Genomic DNA, 17,754 nt, shown 5'->3' on the forward strand with positions numbered 1-17,754 from the left:
TAATGGGCATAAGTTTTTCCTTCCTCACACAGAAGTTTTCAAATTAAAAGTTGAGTACAGGGTGATTATTGATTCTAAACTAAGGCACAATCTGAGAGTTTATTTTGTATATTCCATTAATTTTTTTGACAAACATAATTTCCTTTTTATAAAAGCAAATTGTAATAACTGTATTTTCAAATTTAATATATGGCTTATCTTAACAAGATAACTTGCTCTTCTAAAGGTACCTCTTCCAAGAATATGATTTGAAAGCAGTAATTTATTCCCTTTTGAAAGTGATAACATCATAAAACTGGTGGTACCATAATATAGAAATTGGTTACTTTAAAATACATAAGTGCATAATTCATGTATTGTGTCTCACTGAGTAAGGAAATTAGTGACCATATGTATAATACTAACATGGAGACAGATTTAAAATAGTAGCCAGAATGTTTTGATCAAGCCAATTCACTTCAGGTGGCAAAGATTCTATTATTTTTATTAGTTATTATTGTTATTATTATTGAGACAGTGTCTTGCTCTATCGCCCAGGCTGGAGTGTAGTGGCACCACCATAACTCACTGCAGCCTCAACCTCCCAGACTTAAGTGATCCTCTTGCCTCAGCCTCCTGAGTAGCTGGAACTACAGGCATGTACCACCATGCATGGCTCATTTTTTTTTTTTTGTAGAGGTGGGGGTCTCACCATGTTGCCCAGTCTGGTGTGAAACTCCTGGGTTCGAGCTATCCTCCTGCCTTGGCCTCCCAAAGTGCTGGGATTACAGATGTGGGCCACCACGTCAGACAATCCCAAATTAGTTCATTTTATATGTATGCCTTCACCCACGTCATCTTCATCCAGGGGCACTGTCATGTGTTAATTATAACCACACTTTCTGACCAGTAATGTCTGCATAAACATAGTCGCAAAAGACAGAAAGGCTTGGGGAGCTTCTTGTATTTCCATGGTGATGTACACAAACAAATAAAAATATGCTTTCTTGAATGTGTGATGAACACATTCAAGAAAGCCTTGGCCGTCTATGTTGGTATTTCCAAAAGTTTGCTTATGACATTCATGGTGGGTTCATTAGGGTGACGCAGGAACGCCGAGATAAACTGACTTCATTTAACACAGAGGAGAGCTGCAACTACCTATTGAGAACTTGCCCTTCCTGTTTTATTGCTGGGGAGAAAAATTATATACTTATTGTTGTTCATCTAATAAATATTTCAGACTCATTTATGAATCATTAGTGCAGATGCAATCCCCTTTGAATGTCACGAGGTGAAGTGAAGGAAAAATAAGATACATTTTAAGTTCTGAGTCTTTCTCTGCTACATTGCCTGAATCCTCGTCTATCCACACAATAGATTAACTACCCTCTGTGCATACTATATTTTGCTCAGCCCTTAATATTCTGAAGCTGAACTGAAGCAGTCGTTATCCGTGGCGGTTCCTGGGTGGTTTTCAAGCCCAGCACTACCCACCCAAGTGGCGGTGACACCGGCTTTCACTGAAGCCTTATTACTCTTAAAAGAGCAATTTGGTTGGTTGCACGGCTATTAGGATCACACAGGCAGCCTGAAAGCTGTCAGTACAACTGCTTCTCATCTTTTTCACATAATCCTGACATCTTTTCCCTTTTCTGCTGGACACAGACATTACTGTTTTTATCATTTTCAATCAAGCTCACCCAGAACGCTGAGGAATATATTCCCACTGAAAGCAAAGTGGAGAGCAGAAATTATTTTATAGCTTCTGGAGTAGGAGCAGGGCTGACTGCGTACTGAAGAGAAGGAGCCGGATCCGTGAGAAATGTAGCTTGGCTCAGGGCTACATCAGGAAGCTGCTACTTCAGCTGTTAAAGATGGCAAAACAACACCTACCTCAGGTTTTTCAATGATTAATGCTATTTTCATAACCAGGAGGGAAGAGGATGTGAGAAATTTTGTGAAATTAACTTGTGGAAATGTTATCATCAGAGAAAGTGGAGAAAATTACTAGGCTTGAACTTCTCTTCGTTTTGATGCTCTTCTTCTCTGGACCAACTCTGAGCAAGCTGACCCGGACACCCTGGAAAGGAAAACCTTGGAAGGGGGGTAAGTGATGAAAGTTTCGTGTTAAAGATCTAAATGGAGTTAGCAAGGCCAGTTAATGCTAACTTAAGGACAAATGAGGGTGAAGGAGCTGCTTCTGTTTGAAATCAGGTTTTTATTTCAGGAAATGGGATCTGTGTTGCAGATAGCTAGAAAGAAGAATTTTCTCTGTTATTGATATCAATATATTTTTGCAATGTTTGGTTTTCTGGGCTTTCAAAGCATTACAGTGATCGTTTCCAGTTGGGAGACTATAAGAGCAGAAGCATGCTTCTCTAGTGCAAGAATATATGTGTTCTCCTTCGGAAGCTGCATTATTTTAAAAAGAAATAGGTTCTGAATATGTTAGATCCCTGAATTGTTGGCAGATTTTGTGAACTGATCAGAGGGATGTCTGAGAAAGGGCATGTTATGAAATGCAGTGCCACCAACACTAATTTTCTGGCTGACTCTATCAGTGTTGATGTGTTCACAAAGATAAATTGCATTAACTTTATTGGAAAAAAAAATCTGCTGAATGAGAAAAAGCCTTTCAGTACTTTGAAGTGTTGTAATACATTTTCTTCCGCTGTTGAAAAATTATCATGAGGTGGGAGAGAATTTTTGAGACTTTGAATCAACCTTTCTGTAAAGTTCAGTGGGTTCTGCTTCCCGAATGCCATTTGTTTATATAAACACAAGTTATCCAGGTATGTGTTTTGTGAATGCTGTAAGCCAAAATGATGCTGCAGACATATCCCACGAGAGACTTTCTGGACACTGTTTGTATGTTTGGAGAAAAATCTTGATGGGAGATATGTCTGAGGATTTTGCTTTGCAGAAGCATTCTTTTTACCTAACGTTTTTATCTTAGCTGTGAAAATGTTTCTGAGTCTCCCCTACAATTTCTTTCCTGTCAGTGTTTATCATCTGAGGTTCAAGAGAAGCATGAACATTATGAACAAGAAGTTTTAAAAATGTACCACAATATCTCAGCAGGATTTTCTAAATACCCAAGCCCCATCAGTTTGATCTTTCTGCTTCTCCTTTTGTTGCATTAAATATATTACAAATCTTCTGCCTACTGTACCTTTGAGGGAAAAGTTCCAACAGGCACTTAGCTTAGATGGTTGGTGCAGATCCACCCAGAGGAATGGTGCTGCAAATTATCTTCAGGCCTTGTAAATTATACCATCACATTACTATATTTCCTAGTGTTATCAATGGATTTTTTTTTCTTGCAAACTGCAAGCTGTTATTTATGTTAGCCTGCATGCCGGCCTTTAGTAGCTTAGGATTTAGCAACGTATGGTGTTATCGATGTCAGGAGTGTTAACTTGTATTTCTTACATACAGTCAGTACCTATAGCATGTCAAAGTTCAATTTCCTGTGTTAAACTTAAGCAGTAACTTTGGAGCTCTAGCTACCCGTGAGAAAGATTGCTGCAAGATTTTAGCAAAGTTGTTAACCTATTCAGAAAGGTTTATTTAAAATGCTTGTGTGTATTCCTAAGCATGTATTCATTCCACACAGCTTTGAATACAGATGCATTAGATTTCATTTGTAAATCAAGTCTGAAATGTTTCCTCTTTGAACATATGACCACTTTTTCCAATGTACTCTAACTAGCTCAGCTAGAAATTTGCTAGCTCTGCTGTGTGATGATGATATGACTCAGTTAAGTTCAGGAATAGGCAATCATAGCAACATATTTCATATTGTTAAAAGAATTCAGTGTATTTTGGAAAGGTCAGTCAAGTTACTGAAAAACTTTAAGCGTGTTGACTGTGCTTTAAAATTATTTCCTTTTTAATGCCTCTGTTTGTTACCGTATAGGGATTGCATAAATATTTTCCACAGATTCTGAGTTCCTGCGATGTAGCCTCGCCTTATATGCATATGTATATGTTGTAAATATTTATTTATTCATGAGCTTGGCTATTGATGGTGGTGTGTTATCTTTCAGTGGGTTGTAAAATTCTGTTCGTTTTTTCTTGGCATGCTATGCAGTCTTTTAAAACACATTTTTACAATTTGTTCAACATTATTTCCCTTTTCACAAAGTAAGGGTCTTCATTTATTATTTTGAAAGATACCTTGCAGAGGTGTTCTACACATGAGGTGGGATGGGGGAGAATGAGTCATGTTAAATTAAACACTGTGGCCAGAGGCAAAGAGGGTCAACATTGGAAATACAACATTTTAAAGGTTACTTTATTCTTTTTTGGTTTGCTTCATATCAATAGCAGCTCAAGCTTACCTGCGTACAAAACAATCTTTAAAACAGATACTCTATTTCTAAAAATCCTGGAAAAGATACCAATAGCAAATAACAAAGTTTTCTTCTGAGTTATTATTTTTTTTTTTCTTGAGCTCACACTGCCTATGTGCGTTTGCCTTAATCTGACTGAGCAGCTGTCAACCTCCATATGGCAACCTGCTCACCTTGACAATTTCCATTTTTGTAGTATTAACAGGAACCACCACTGAAACAGAAATGGTTATTGGAGCAGGCTTGGGGAGTGGCAGCTTCAAAGACCAGTGTATATGTGTGGCCTGTGAGCAGTGATATGAGCAGCACATAGCCAGGCAGCACCAAACAGATGACGGGAAACTGACTTGTCAGAACATTTGGAAAAAATGCAGATTATTGTTGGCTCTCAAGGAATTTTTAAGCTCATCAATGAACATGACCCTCAAATATAGGTTAGTAGGCCAGCAAGTTTTCCCTCAGGCATATGCTTTTCTATTTAATCACAATATATGAACACCTTAAGGGAAGACAGGTGTGCCATCTGATTAATTTAGAGCATGACACAAGTGACCATAAGAGTTTGCATTTATGATAAACTAACCAGAAATCTTAACGACATTGCTGACATTATCTTCATTAGAATTACAGAAGCTAATTATTTTATGTTCAATTACCCTCACCATGAAAAAGTCTAAAAGATGTAAACAGCTCCAATCACATGAGCATAACTCTACAGAAAAGTTTACAATGCAGATGGTCAATATATACAACAAAAAGGAAGTTATATATAAATATATAATATCATATTTACATATAATATACATATGTATTATAGAGCTCACCCTTGAATGACACAGGTTTGAACTGTGCAGATTCACTCATATGTGAATTTTCTTCTGCCTCTGCCACCCCTGAGACAGCAAGACCAACCTCTCCTCTTCTTCCTTAACCTACTTAATGTGAAGACATGAGGATGAAGATTTTATGATGCTCCACTTTCACTTAAGGAATAGTAGATGTATTTTCTCTTCCTTATGATTTTCTTAATAACATTTTCTTTTCCTTAGCTTACTTTACTGTAAGAATAGAGTATATAATACATATAACATATAAAACATGTGTTAATCAACAGTTTATGTTATTGGTAATGCTTCCAGTCAACAGTAGGTTATTAGTGGTTAAGTTTTGGGGAAGTCAGAAGTTATATGCAGATTTTTGACTTTCACAGGGGTCAGTGTCTCTAACCCCTGTGTTGTTCAAGGGTCAATCATATGTATTTCTGCTATTGGAAATTATAATTTAAGCCAAATTTTAATATTTATAGCTACTATTAAAGGTACAAATGGGAGGTAAATAGGTATAAATAGAAAAATAGGTCTAGAAGATGTAAGTGGGTAAGGCTGGCATGAAAAGCAATAGTCAAAACTTTGACTCCTTGGTTCAACACAAACATTGGCTAGTCTGAGCAATCACTGATCAAACTAAGAGGGGGAATTAGGCCTGACTGTTGTCCATGTCCCACCCATTCTGGCACTTGACCTTGACTCCATTTCAACCTCCTGGAAGAGTCTATTGAGTTCACTCAATCATCTCATTTACGACATGAGAGTTAAACTATTGGCAATGAATGAAGTGATCAAAATTTTTAATAACTCAGAAAATTATTTCACACAACACCCATACTTTTTTTCTGTAATAAATTATAGCAGCCAGTTATCTAATATATATCTTTGCTAAGCAAAGAAAGCCTCTCTGGCAGTTATCTTCTCCCTCTTTAGGAAGGATTAAATTGTATTATGAGCACATACTACAGTATTGCAACATTTTAATTCATGGTGCATTGAAGCACTGACCTAGGAATATTTAGAGTGGCAATTTTAATTTTAATCTGTTATCTGAATGGTCCCATCTAATACATTGAGAATTATTTGAGAATTTGTTGGAGCTTGTAGAAGTTTTTTAACCTTAAAAGTTAAGAAAAAATTATTAAGTATTTGATGGTGTCTACTGCATATAAGCCCATTATTATATTTCTTCTGATGTTTCCCCTAGTTACATGAACTAATAAAAAATTTACTGCCTCATACAACCAGTATCTCACATTCCTTGCTATTGGGTAAGAAATCAATATTTTTATTAATCAGATTTAAACACAATGATTTACTCTTTCAGAAACAATGAAATAACTTAATATTGGGGGAACCAGCCCCCAATATTTCAATGTAGGTTCTTTCTATTTTCCCCAAGTGTCAGCCGGTCTGAGAAATAAAGAGAAAGAATACAAAGAGAGGAATTTTACAACTGGCCCTCTGGGGGTGATGTCCCATATCGGTAGGTCCGTGATGCCCCTTGAGCTGCAAAACCAGCAAGTTTTTATTAGGGATTTTAAAAGGGAAGGGAGTGTATGAACAAGGAGTAGACCACATGCTTCTGAGGAAACGGGACCACGACAAAATCAGAAACTCCTGATAAGGGTCGATGTTCAGCGGTGCACGTATTGTCTTGATAAACATCTTAACAGAAAACAGGGTTCGAGAGCAGAGAACCGGTCTGACCTCAAATTTACCAGGGCTGGCGTTTCCCAATCCTAGTAAGCCTGAGGGTACTGCAGGAGACCAGGGCGTATCTCAGTCCTTATCTCAACCGCATGAGACAGACACTGCCAGAGCGATGATTTATAGACCTCCCCCAAGGAATGCAGTTCTTCTCCTGGGGTCTTAATATTTAATAATCCTTGCTAGGAGAAGAATTTAGAGATATCGCTCCTACTTCCACGTCCATTTATAGGCTCTCTGCAAGAAGAAAAATATGGCTGTAGTCTGCCCAACCCTGCAGGCAGTCAGACCTTATGGTTGTCTTCCCTTGTTCCTGAAAATCGCTGTTATTCTGTTCTTTTTCAAGGTGCACTGATATCATGTTGTTCAAACACACGTTTTACAATCAATTTGTACAATAGAGGTCCTGAGGTGACATACATTCACAGCTCACGAAGTTAACAGGATTAAGAGATTAAAGTAAAGACAGGCATAAGAAATTATGAGTATTATTTGGGAACTGATAAATGTCTATGAAATCTTCACAATTTATGTTCAGAGACTGAAGTGAAGATAGGTGTAAGAAATTATAAAAGTATTAATTTTGGGAACTGACAAATGTCCATATTAAAATGAAATCTTCACAATTTATGTTCCTTGGCCATGGCTCCAGCCGGTCCCTCCGTTCAGGGTCCCTGACTTCCTGCAACAACTTAAGACTTTCTGGTTTGAGGAAACATATGTAGATCACTTTATGTTGTTCTTGAAATAACCCCAACCACTACACTAGTTCTAACTTCCAGATAAAATGCTCTTAACCTGCATGCTTAAAATTATATTTCATCTTCTAAAGGATTATGACACTTCACACAGATAAGAAGACATCTGTCAGTTTTTATAGTGCTTAATTGTTATGTGTGTCTGTGTCTTTTTAACCACTTTGTAAGTAATTTCAAGAGAAATTTTGTCTTTGATTAATCTTTGTTAACATGCAGTCTTGTACTTAATAGATGCTCAATAAATATTTGACGAATGGACAAAGTACATGGAAAAATAGACTGGTAATACAATATTCTGACTTTAAGTGTTACTTACACATTTCTTACTTTTAGCCAATGTGATGGATCTCACCTTTGTGATGCTGGGAAATCATCTTTATCACAAGGCTTTTACTATATCATTTAAATGTCAGTTTTACTTGTAGAAAAATTTGATGGTATTTTATAGTAGTTGAGAAATTTGGAAAACTCTGTCAGACTCATGTAGGAAGTACTGCAGTAGAAAAAAAGAAAGCAACACTGTTGTTCAAAAGTAATTTATAATGTGAGATTGGGAATCTGGAAACTGAACTGTATGAATATTCATGCAAAATGCAGAGTGTTCTTTGTACTGTGTATAATCATTACTTCTGAGTTTCATTTGTTTAAATAATTTAATCTCCATCTGTATGCAATAAATAGATTTAAAACCTTATTTTTCTTACAACTGAAGAGTAAATTCCAAAACCAGGTCTGAAAAGTATTTTTTTTTTATATGTTAAAAAGATTATTAGAGTTTTTTTTATATATAGTAATGGAAGAATATGCTTAGCAACTATACTAAGATCTGCTGTAAAACTTACTCATATTGTTTCATGTTATTTGGAAAATAACATTTAATAAATTCAGGAAAATTCCATATATATAAGATTTTGATAACAAAAAAAAGGTGCTTGAGAATAATAGATTTGTCTTAGCTATAGAAAATATGTCCTGAGTATTTTTTATCCACAGTCATTTTTGTTAAACTTCTATTCAAATTCACTTTTTAAAATTTTAACATCAAAATTTCATTTTAATTATATATTTGTCATTAATGTATGCTTGTTCCCTTGTGATTAAAATACCCTGAGATTTCATGTTATTTACCTAAAATATAATTTTTAATTTAATGACAAATAGGGAAAAATTGGAAAGAGTTTTGATGTATTCTTCATATTAGAAAAGTAGGTATATTAAAAAAGCTCTTTGAATTTTACTTACAAATAGACTAAGCACTCTTATCAAAAGTGGGGAAAACTACTGCCTAGGTAGTAGATGGTTGCACTACTTTGAAGAAAATGATGTTGAGAAGCATATGTTCTTTATAACGTCAGATTATGCCTGGGAAAAGTGTGGTTTGAAAAACATATTAATGCATTACACCCTTATCAAGTATGTGTACAAATTCTTGTGTGTATATATCTATCAGCTCCCACCCTCTCCTCCTGTTTCCAAATTACACACATGCATATACACATATTTACAAACATATACACACACGTTTGTTTAAAAACTTAAAAGGGAAATAAAGATGCTTGGAGGGGTTATTTAATTTTAAAAACTGAGATAAATTGACAGTAATAAAACACCTTGGATATATTACTGTTGGGGTTCATGAATGCATAGTTAAGATTGTGTCAGCGCTTCCATTATAAGCTACATTTTCAAGGGGTTTACAACTTAGCTATAAAATTTTTGCTTCAGGGTGGATCATGGCTAATATTAGGTCTTAGTCCCAGAGCAATTTCATTTTTTTTAGTTTTCAAATTCAACCTTCAAAGTTAGTTGAATGTTAAAAAATGAGGAAAAAATATAAAGTTTAGTTATTTTCACAGGTTTTTTTACTTGAAAAGGGATTAAAATTTCAAAAAAAAGAAATTCAAAAAGTGATAAGAGTTGGTAACAAGGTGTTTGCCCAAGTCAACTGAAGATTATGTGAATCAGATAATGACCCTGATCAATCAAGACGGGGGACATTTTAGCTGTTAAGGATTTTAGTTTCATTAAGAAGCCAAGGTCACCCAAACAAGAGATAACTCTTCTAAAAAGGAAAGAAAATAAACATAAAACGTCTAAAGGCCGTTACATGTTCAGAGACCAGGGAATTCCTCAGGGCTTATGGCCCCACGAAAAGTTGTCTTTCAGCCATTCAGTCTCATCAGTCCTGAGGATCACCTTTGTCCAAAAGTAGAATTTAAGAAATGAAAACAAAGGATCGCAATCCCAGACTTACAAAAATAAAATCAAAGTTCCAAAGTCTTTTATTGATGTCTTAAAAATGATATGCAGCTTCACCCACAAAAGGGATTTCTTGACTTACTCCACATTGGGTTTTTGAAATCCATTAATTAAGTAAGTGTTCAAAGCTTGCTCTGTTGAAGACGCTTGAAAAACTATTCTATATATGGATTCTACCCTCCACAAACTTACAGTTTATAATTCTTAAGCCTTTTTTTTTCTTTCTTGGGGAGGAATATTCCTTTCCCTTTAGCTGGTGTCTTCAACTAAGGTAAATGATTATGATGTTGAAAACAAAATTATACTAAACTTAAATTGCACTTGGTTCTATTTTTGGGGAAAAAAAGTATCCAAGTAATATTTTGAGGTTACCCTATGGTTGATTTCAAACCAAAATCTCAATTTAGGGTAATGTTTAGTAAGCTCCAGCATTGAACCTGTTCTTCACATTACTTGTTAACTTCTGGATGATTCATGCTGATTTTTGTTTGTTTATTTATTTTGTTTTTTTTTTCCCGTTTGTGCTTTTTTTTTTTGTTTTAAATGAGAGAATGGCTTTCAAAATACAAAGTTATTCCTGTTCTTGTTTTTGTGATATCTATAAGTATCTTTAGCTATTGAATATAGGTTATAATTTAGCTTAACATAGAAATTCAAGTAATCTATGTAGGAATTTTGGTGTGTGGCATGGTGATATGGTCTAGGAAATACTCTATATCCCAGGATTAGAGGGGGAAAGCATCTGTATTTGATAAACAGAGGGGAAGTTGTTGTGAACCCATTTCTTTTTAGGCAGGATATGGTTTATACCTAACAGATTTAGTTTGAAATATGTCCAATTTGCTATTTAAAAAAATCTACACATCAAATTAAGCCTATCATATTTGCTTCAGATTTCATTTTGTAATGAAATTCTTTTATAGAATTAAGTAGGATATTATCCAATTCACTATTATGCAAAAACAACAATAAAACTTTATATACCTTTAGCAATAATATTTATTTGAATGACTACATTTTGAATTTCATTTCTGTACAAAATGCTGAATTAATATGACTATATTCTTATGTAGAGAAAATATTTTCCTGATATTATTATTCAGAAAAATTAAAAAGATATAATGAGTTCATTCAGTATTGTCAATTTACAGCCCTTCGTATTTTGCCAGGATGAGGTACAGAAATTCATTCCTTCTGTCAATTTACGAAGAGTTCAACCACATCAGCTATTAGGACAGACCCTACATATGCCCCATAGAATCCCTTCATATCAATGTCAAAAACTCTGTCATGAAAAAAGTAGTTATCAAGCTGGGCAAAGTCTAACATTATGTTCTGGAGACAGGGGCATTTTGTGAAATCTCTAATGTAATAGTTGGCAGCTAATAAAGAATTTATTTTAGGGCAATCAGAAATGTAACAGAAGTGCCTTCTACAATCCATAGAGGCCTAAGAATTGCTCCTGGCTAACAAGTACAGATTTTCATTTATCTAACATAATGTCCCATTCTATTTAGGGATTTCATGGACCAGTGTGGAGAAACACACAGGGATTTAGGGTTGAGGTTGTTGATTGCCAAGTGTAATGAGTGGGACTTAATGCACTGTTAGATGAAGATCTTTACTGATTGCCTATTTCCATTGGAGGCTCCTAAAGATGTTATGAAGGTAATTTGTACACTTAATGTGGAACAACATAGATATACTGTACTATTAACAAAATATTTTTAGTCTATCTACTATAGCCATGGACTTATGTAGTCTAGTAGAAAATCTAAAAGATATACATGCATTCATTCAATAAATATTTACTGAATGCTCCTAATAGAAACATAATGTAAGTGATCAGAGAAGACAAGAATAAAGATACATTTAGAAAAATATACTGTACAATGCATGATCTGTAAATTATGCATCTCCAGTTCCTAGGCTCTAAATAGGTCAATATAAAAGGAAATATATTCCAAACAATGATAACTGCAAATGAGCACAGGGAGGTATAGAACTATATGCTAGGCCAGGCGCAGTGGCTCACGCCTGTAATCCCAGACTTTGGGAGGCCGAGGCGGGCGGCTCACGAGGTCAAGAGATCGAGACCATCCTGGTCAACATGGTGAAACCCTGTATCTCCTAAAAATACAAAAATTAGCTGGGCGTGGTGGCGCGCCACTACTCAGGAGGCTGAGGCAGGAGAATCGCTTGAACCCAGGAGGCGGAAATTGCCGTAAGACCATGCCACTGCGCTCCAGCCTGGCAACAGAGTGAGGCTCCATCTCAAAAAACAACAACAACAACAAAAACTATATGTTATATGTATCAACCCCATTGGTTTTATGAAAGTAACAACTTGAGTAATGTTACATGGTAGTCCACATCCAACCAGCCAGGCATCCAACCCAGGTAAACTGTGCTATATTTAGGGGACAGTCAAGTAACCCACCCCCATTCTAATGGACAGTATGTTAAGAATTAGTGGAAAATAACAATAGAGTCAATTAAGTATAGCTGTAAGAAGCAGGAAGATGAAACTAGAATTTATAGAACTGAAAAATAAAAGGCCGTTGTAAGACTTGGCAGGACAAGTCATATGATGACTGCAACATTTAGGGAACAATTCTGTGTGCGTTACCTGGGTGACGAACTTTCTTACCCATCACCCTGGAGTACCTCTCCCTCATTACATTTGCAAGATTTACTTTTTGATATCTTAAAAACAAAAGCAGTCACACAGAATCATGTGCTAGAATAAACGTCCAAGTTGTAGGGCTGATCCTATTCTCTCAGTGTGAAGAATTTCATCTGTGATGTCACTGTTGCTGAAAACTTTTCCTGAAACTATTTACTTGCCTTATATAAAATATCTTGTGCAAATCATCTTCTGAAGTGGTTTATTTGAAATGATTTCTACTTCTTCAGTATGTATATATACACAGACATTGTATAGTGTAAATTTAACTAAATTAGTATATAAATCTATCCTGTATACAAATAGTTCACCTTTTATAATTGCTACATTTCACTGTGAGTGTGTAAAATTTATAATGTTTGCTTCATTTATCAGTTATATGTTATCAGTTATCATTTTTTACAGACGTTTCATAGAGATGTAAATGTGTAACTTGGAGCCTCAAATATATGTTCTAAAAAGAGTTCTTCATATCATAATTACATTACTGGATGATCTTTAAGATTTACTGTTATAATTTTAAATGCCTTATGTATACATAAAAGTATGATTTTATTCATCTGTTTGAAGAATCCTAGGCAAGTGGATGGGCACACTAGTTAAATAATTTGAAAGTGATAACATGTTTTTCCAAAGCACAAATTTTAACTTATAATAATTAATTTTAAAAAGAAGAGACGAAGTTACTGGAAGTCAGTTTTTCTTGTAACTTTAATTCACTTTCAATTAGATTTGAACAGACTCTTAGGAACTAAATGAGCACAAAGTACGCCAAGAAGATGCATTCCTATATATCCTATTTATAGTTTAAATTCTTACAATTTTGATTATAGCAACCTTCCTATACATATCTTGCAGATACATTTAAAGCCAATTAAAAAAACTTTATGGGGTAGCAGCTCACGTTTGCTAAACTTATTTGAAATATCGCCGAGAAATAACAGAGACACTGAATTTCTGCTGACATCTCTGCCATTTATTAGTTGTATGCTCTGAGGCAAGTTATCTGACTTCTGTGATTCTCATATTCTCACAGTGTTATTTCATGTGGAACAAATAAGGTCATATATGTAAAGTAACTAGCAGTGGTCTTTCAATAAATATTTTCTTCAGGAAAAGCTATACTCAAATCTTTTACTTAGTATTACACACACACACACACAGACACACACACACACACACACCCCAAAGGCTAATTGCTGGGATTCAAGGAGCATTTCTTGTGTGCCAGCATTGTGTTAAATGCTTTCCAAGTATAATCTTATTTAATCCTGTGTCTCTATATTAAGCACTACTTTTCTCTTTCTTAAAACTGAAATAGCCAAATCTGGATTTTTTTTCTCCTCATTCGAATTCATCAATCTGTATTTTAGGCTCATTAAAGATGTAAAAATGTTAGATGCATACTATTATTTTTTATTTTTAGCCAAATAAAATGCAATCACTACTCATTACCTCAATAAATTAAGTACTAATATCACATCTGGTTTAAAATAAAGACAAATGAGTCTATGATTAAGAGGTATTTGGAGCATATTGATGGTATAGAAGAAACAAACACTCTATTTTAAGAAATCCAACAAGATAGGCTTACGTAGCATGGAGAGTATCGTTTCCAGATCACATATATAAAATTGGAGTATTCACAAGGGCAAACTTGGAATTGAATGAGCCAGGTCCAAAACCAGATGGCAAGAAAAAGTTTCAAGCTGTTTCATTTGGAAATTGATTTTTGGATTTCCACGTGGTGCATTACATTATAAGTTCAAATTAATTTTAAACTTTTAATTTTTCATATGTATCTTCATGACTCCAGCACATGCTTCCTTGTCTGTCTTTTGCCAGTCAATCTAAAACGGATACCAAAGTGCTTTTCACTCTACGTTAAATACACACAGAATAGCACTTAACAGTGAGCATTTTGAACTCCTCTCAATAAAAGTTTTAAGAGATAAGAAGCTTTTTCTGTTTCAGGTCACTATTATTCTGAATAATACATAAACATTGAGAAATGGTAGAAGTTCTACTGAGGATCGTGACATAACTTCAATACAATGATCTATCATTATCACAGTTTTGGTATACTAGTAAGCCTCACACCATGCTACACTAAATGTTCAATATTGCTGTCTTTTTTCTTTCCTCTCCTTATCATAACACTATTTAAAGGAAGAAATTGTAGGATGAAACAGGGTTACTCATGGGAGTACTTTGACGTGTCAAAAGTAAAACACTGAAAAAGAAAAAAGGTCACTTTTCTAGCTTCAAAAACCACAAGGGATGAATCAAATGCTTTGAGACGTAATATGTGACGCTCTTCTTGAACTGAAGCTGTGTGTTCTTTCCCAGTCAATGTGGTTGCTTGTGTATACCTTAGGTAGATAATAAAATTCATTGTTAAAAAATGTACAGCTACTGATTTGGGGTAGTTTCTAAAGGTTACTGTAAGTGAATATGTTTGGAAAAGTTGCTAAGGCAGAAAACAGGACGGGGATTTTTTCTCTCATTTAACAAGTTAGCAATTTCTTCAATCCGTTAAATTACCTGATAGCATGTTTGCCATGGGTTGATTATTTTAACCAGAGAGCTTAAGTAATCTGTGCTGTGTGTAGATTCAAAACATATTTAAGATCCACGTGAGTCTGACTAATTTTGAAAAGTACACGAAAACAGAAATCTTTGATTGAATGAGTAAAATAAAATTTTCTTGAAATCATGAGTCCTTTCTTCCTCAATAATTCTGAAATTAAATATCAAAAAACTTCTTTGGAAAAAAAGCACTTTACAACATGCAATTTCTCTGTTACCTGATATAATCTGAGAATGTGATTTTCTGATCAATGAAGTTGTCTGTTAATAGGAATATTAAAAACAGATCAGTCTCTTTTGGGAGGCTGAGGCAGGCAGATCACGAGGTCAGGAGATCGAGACCATCCTGGCTAACACGGTGAAACCCCATCTCTACTAAAAATACAAAAAATTAGCCGGGCGTGGTGGCGGGCACCTGTAGTCCCAGCTACTCGGGAGGCTGAGGCAGGAGAATGGCGGGAACCCGGGAGGCGGAGCTTGCAGTGAGCCGAGATCGCGCCACTGCACTCCAGCCTGGGCAACAGAGCGAGACTCCATCTCAACAAACAAACAAACAAACAAACAAAACAGATCAGTCTCAAATAAAAGCCTAACTTAAAATATTTTTAAATGCAACATTTTATTTAACACTACAATGTAAACGCTCTGCTATATTTCGATATTTTATAATATCAGAATGGCTCAGAGCCTTCATTATGAATGTCAACTTTTATGGTATCAAAGCAAAAAGAGCCAGTTAGCAGAAGTTCACAATTATTGTACAGTAGATTAAACTAAGTTTACTATAGGATGCATTTCTATATATGGAAATAATTAATACAGCATAAATAAGTTGATAAAAGGAATTCTGATTATAGCATTATTCCTCAAACTTCCCTTAGTTGCATTTTATAAATAATTTAAAAATTACCTTCCCAATGTTTGGGAATGTCAGGTATCAGACCATAGTTGTAAACATACTTGGAAAATGTCAGGTATCAGACCATACTTGTAAACAGGTTATCAGACCATACTTGTAAACAGGTATCAGATCATACTTGTAAACAGTTGGTTGTAGCCTGGATTATGAATATATTTGCATTTTAATCAGTGTATAAGCCAAAGCAGGCGATGTTGAATAAGTTTCTCCCTTGATTTTTTATTAATGCTACTCGAGATACAGAGACAGTACAAAAAATAAGAATAAAAAGCCAAATTAAAAACAAAAACCCTGTTTTAATATTGTTAATAGTCGAGTATTCCCTGTGAGCTAATTTGACAGTAAAAACACCTGGAAAGGCATTGGGACTAAAACATATCTGTTCCTTGTACAAAAAGGAATGACATAAGCTTGAATAACTATAATAACAAAAGTTAGGTGGATTGAAGTTATCATTGATCAGAGAATTATTGAAGATTCCATTATTCTGAGCCTAACAGTATTGTAGAAAATACATTTCTCACTTGAGAAATGAACCTTGTGTCTTTAAAAATGATATCAGGAACATTAGGTAACTAAGAAAAACATGTTGAAAAGCATGCATACGTTATTTTCGTGATTAATTTTTGATGATGCTAAATATTTTATTCTGCATGTTTTGGAGACTTTTGGTTTTAGAAAATAGCTGTTTACCAGTCTGAGTAATTATCATAGCGTGTTGGCAGAGGTTAGACCCTAAGTAAGCTTAAGGCTTAATTTATCTTTCACTTAAAAAATGGCACATGATCAATGTAGAAACACGGGAAATAAGAGAAAAATTTAAAGAGAATAAAAATGACTATAACCCCTCTTTGTAAGAATAGTCACTTTAGTTCTACACTCTAAGAATGTTCACTTTAACCCTGTCCAGTATTTTTCTTGACGTTCACATGCCATGTAGATAGGCAGATAAATGGATGAGTGTGTGTGTGCATATATATATATACACATACTAGTAAATATATGTATACATACCATGTACATACTAGTAAATATATTTGTATTATGTTGCATAATGCATATATTACATACATATATGTATATTACATTAAATAATGCATATATTGTATTTCATAATGCATATACCTAATGAAAAATTTATTCATATGCAGAATTATTATCTTACAAACATAATTTTGTATCTTATTTTCTTTTACACACCTTTAGATTATGTCCAATGTTATTAATATCTTTGAGTATAAATCTGATTATTCCTTTGGCAAAGTTTCTAGAAGAAGAATTATTGTCTCAAAAGATATAATCATTTTCAGGCTCTTGATTCATAATGCCTAAGGAGCATTTCATAAAACAGCATCAATTTACATGCCAGCCTGAATTGAGTTTAAATGACTAATGTGCTTTCAATAGTTTAGAAAAGTATCTATTTTCTCAATTTGATATAAAATATAGTACAATCTGATTTTAATTTAAATTTATTTTATTAATAATATACCTAAATTGGTAATATTTGTATATTTGTTCATTAGCTATGCATGGCTTATATGTTATGAATTTCCTTTCAATTTAATATTTGATACACATTTTAAAATAAATTTTTGTTATAATTTCAAATATGTGAAGAAATGCTTTCAAATTTGATAATGACAGATTATTAAAAGCTAGCTAGAAT

General features: G+C 34.4%; 1 long non-coding RNA gene across 1 annotated transcript in view; it reads left to right on the forward strand.

Annotated features, from left to right (window-relative positions):
- The window catches only part of LOC134760996 (uncharacterized), a 384,162-nt gene extending 381,677 nt beyond the window's left edge, over window positions 1-2,485 (forward strand). The window contains exon 3 of the long non-coding RNA XR_010139151.1: window positions 1,915-2,485. This is a non-coding gene — a long non-coding RNA (uncharacterized LOC134760996). The remainder of the gene's footprint in view (window positions 1-1,914) is intronic.
- The last annotated feature ends 15,269 nt before the right edge of the window (window positions 2,486-17,754 follow it).

The sequence above is a fragment of the Pongo abelii genome, chromosome 2 (genome assembly GCF_028885655.2).
Source record: "Pongo abelii isolate AG06213 chromosome 2, NHGRI_mPonAbe1-v2.0_pri, whole genome shotgun sequence".
Taxonomy (NCBI): domain Eukaryota; kingdom Metazoa; phylum Chordata; class Mammalia; order Primates; family Hominidae; genus Pongo; species Pongo abelii.